Source organism: Triticum urartu, chromosome 7A, assembly GCF_056163025.1.
Source record: "Triticum urartu cultivar PI428250 chromosome 7A, HENAU_Tu73, whole genome shotgun sequence".
Taxonomy (NCBI): Eukaryota; Viridiplantae; Streptophyta; class Magnoliopsida; order Poales; family Poaceae; genus Triticum; species Triticum urartu.
In genome coordinates, this window is record NC_141879.1 from 663,065,357 (window position 1) to 663,068,981 (window position 3,625).

At 43.4% G+C, this 3,625-nt stretch overlaps 1 pseudogene; it reads right to left on the minus strand.

Annotated features, from left to right (window-relative positions):
- Positions 1-205: 205 nt before the first annotated feature.
- On the minus strand, positions 206-1,722 carry LOC147961184 (protein FAR1-RELATED SEQUENCE 5-like; annotated as a pseudogene).
- Positions 1,723-3,625: the final 1,903 nt, after the last annotated feature.

The window sequence follows — 3,625 nt, forward strand, 5'->3', positions numbered from 1 at the left end:
GATGTGATATGGTCAAGAGCTGAATGATAGTGTCTACTCCTTGCCCTCCCTTTTGTAGTTGACTTTGGCGGATCCCCGGGAGTGGCATCGTCATTGTCGTTGCTCGTAGGCGACATCTGCTCAGTGTAGTTAGGATGGCCTTGTGTTGTGTTCCCCATAGGAAGAGGTGTTGAAGCATTACTGACACGTGGCACAACATAACCCATCATAGGAGGTGGTTCAGCACCACCCATGGGAGGAGGCGCAGGACCATGAGCAACACGACCCATGGGAGGACATGGTGGACCACGACTACCATGGCCCGTGGGAACAGGTGATGGACCACAACCACCATGGCCCATCGGAGGAGGTGCTCCACCAAAACCACCACTGCCCATGGGAGGAGGTGGTCCACCATGACCCATGGGAGTAGGCGGTGGAGCACAACCAGTAGGGGCAGGTGCTGCAGTAGGCCCTGTAGATGTAGGCGGCACGGGAGGATCCTGGTTGTTATCACTAGCGGACGGACTTGTCTCTCTTGCAGCCCTTTTTCCTTCTAGACTTGTTTAGCTGCACAATCTCTGTCCGCGCCGCACACATGTGCTTATCAACAATCCTTTTGCTACATCAGAATCACAAGCAAACTTTGCTAGTTTTTGGAAATCTGCAGTCATGTTCGCATGCCTAATTTCCTTTAGAGATTCAGGGGGCATTACATCAGGCTGCTGGCTAGTGGCACTTGGCACACTTGGGACAGCAATTGGCGTCCAACGCTGCAACATGTACTGCTCCGGGATGACATCAAGCCCAATATGCGTGAACACTTTTAGTATGTGGCAACAAAGGATGCCATCCCTCTCCATTTTGCAACATTCACACGAATAGTGTCCTTTGGGTATTTTTGCCACCACCAAGTAGTTCCTGGAACCATACTTCACAACCCAATCTGTATTTGGTCTCAGCTCAGACGTTTCCACACCAATTTGGAATGCATTGTAGCGTCCAATCATCGAAAACTCATCATGGAACTTTTAGTAAAGATCTCTAGTGTATGTCTTGTATGCCTGCTTTTCTATTGGTAACGGTGACCACATGTCAACATCCAGATGTTTTGTCCTATAGTCATTGCACCCTTCCTTGACGAGGATGTGTGTCTGTATTTTCTCGTACTAGCTACTTCACAAAGTTCAGAATTGACTTGTGAGGGTTGACATACCGCTTCAATACTACATTGAACCACTCACTTCATTGTGTAGACTGCAAGAAGAGGAAAAATCTAAGCTTGAAGTAACATGGCACCCAAGTGTTCCTATATTTGTACAAATTCTCAAAATGGGTGTGTGTAATTGCCTCATATTTCATCATCAACGTAGCCCAATTCTGTTCAAACTCATCTAGTGTGAAACTGAAATCAACGCAAAGGTTGAAATCTCCAGACAATCCCGAGTTCTGGCCTAGCAACCATCCAACTTTCTCTTGAGATTTTTTCATTACGTGCCACCGACAACATCGGTGCACACTTGTGGGAAATATGTTCTTTATGGACTCTGTCATTGCCACATCCTGATCAGTAATGATGTTATCCGGTGCCCTTCCATTCATAGCCTCTAGGAAAGCTCCAAAAACCCAATCAAAGCTGGTCTTCATTTCTTGCCTCACAAACCCGCAACCCAACATGAAAGATTTCCCATTACGGTTGATCCCAATGAATGGAGCAAAAGGCATGTTGTACATATTAGTCATGTGTTGTGTCAAAGGAGACACAATCATGATATGCCTCTGTATAAGCTTTCCGTGCCAAGCCATCCACCCAAAAAATGTTTTCTGCCCTCCCTTCGAGATCATATTTTATCTTATAGAAAAAATCATGATCATCTTTTTGCAAGTCTTTAAAATGTTCAATTGTCTCAATAATGTCCCCCTCTTTCGTTGAGTCCTTGGAGAAGCCAGCACATAGGTTTGTTATTGCTTTAGGTCCATACGGTACATTTAGCTCCAAGCCATAAAATTCTAACATGGTATGCATCATACGGCCTGCAGGAAACAAAGTTTAGTTAGATAGTTGCACACTTCGCAAATAATAGTTGCAGACTAAAGAACAATTGTTGCACAACTATTGACATGTGGTTGCCATAGATCTTATTTTTCATTGTTTACCCCCTTTTTATTCCACAGTGCAAAACAATTTAGTTATTATTGTCTATCATCAGTTGCAGAGATATGAACACTCATTGTAGAAAAGAAGGTTTACTTGCATCGATAAGGAACACTAGTTTGCAGAACGAATATTATGGAGTTTCCATCAAAACTATGACCATTTTGTAAATCTACATTTTATTCAATCAAAAAATAGTTCCAACTTTGTGTTTTCTTTATGGGACTAATTTTTCACAAGTACTCAGGCCTGGTTGCACAACACAGTGTATGTACTTGCACAACCCCCTACTACTAGATGCACACTTGACAGAGCAGAATTAAACAATTTAGTTTGAAGATTGAAGTTTTTGGGAGGTCAATGAGAACACACCTGAAGTCAGGTTGCAGTTGTAGAGTATCTCTAGGAACCTCTTTTCCTCCAGTGGTATACCCATGTGAGATCGCAAGTATTTGGACAGCGAAGGCTTGGTGACCAAAGGATGATTATGATCATGCACAAAGTGGGTTACTTCCCACCGCCCATCCTTCAATTTAACCAACATTTTTTGCCTTACATTGTGCTCGCTTTATCCTTTCTCTCTTGCTCTTCTTCTTATTCTTCTTTTGTCCACTCTCCTCTCCATCGAATATTGGCACTTCTTCCATTTCATCTTCTTCACCCAAAGGTTTGGGGTCTGGTATAGGATCTAGCACAGGTGGCAACTCAGCTCCGACATCATCCTATTTTGGCTTCCTAAACTTGTTACATGCAAATTGTTGTTTCTCCAATATATTGGTATAAGCATTCCTCCTTGAAGAGTTCATCTTAATAAAGAAACCTATCTTTAGGGCATAATCATTGTAATAATCCTTAGCACCCTGCAGAGTATCAAATCTCATCCCAACAAACGGCTCCAATGGCTGAGAACCAACCTCATCTTCCTCCACAGCATTTCGATCACCACCAACTGCCTCTGCCCTTTGTTCTATTTTAGTAGGTCCTGCCACTGTGGTCTTTGTTTCGTCAAGTGTATGGCTTTCTGGTTGCATGTTGACATCAACATCATCCATCAAACATGATCTTGATTTGGCTATGTGAAAATCCCTGGTTGTACAAACTCAACATCATCATTAGGCAACACATTGAGATAAGGAGGCAACGCACTGAGGTCTATCATCCTTGAAAGCTGCTCCAACCTGCATTTTGTTTCAACAAAAAAGTCATCAACAAGCTGTATTGGGGCATAGTTGCTAGCAAAGTGAGGCGTGAATTTAACACTGTTGTGCTACCTCTTGAGCTTGCGTTGGTTTTACCCTTGAAGAGGAAAGGGTGATGCAGCAAAGTAGCATAAGTATTTCCCTCAGTTTTGAGAACCAAGGTATCAATCCAGTAGGAGATAACGCGACAAGCCACTGAATACCTGCACAAACAAACACCAACTTGCGACCAACGCGACAAAGGGGTTGTCAATCCCTTCACGGTTATTTGCAAAGTGAGATCTGGTAGAGA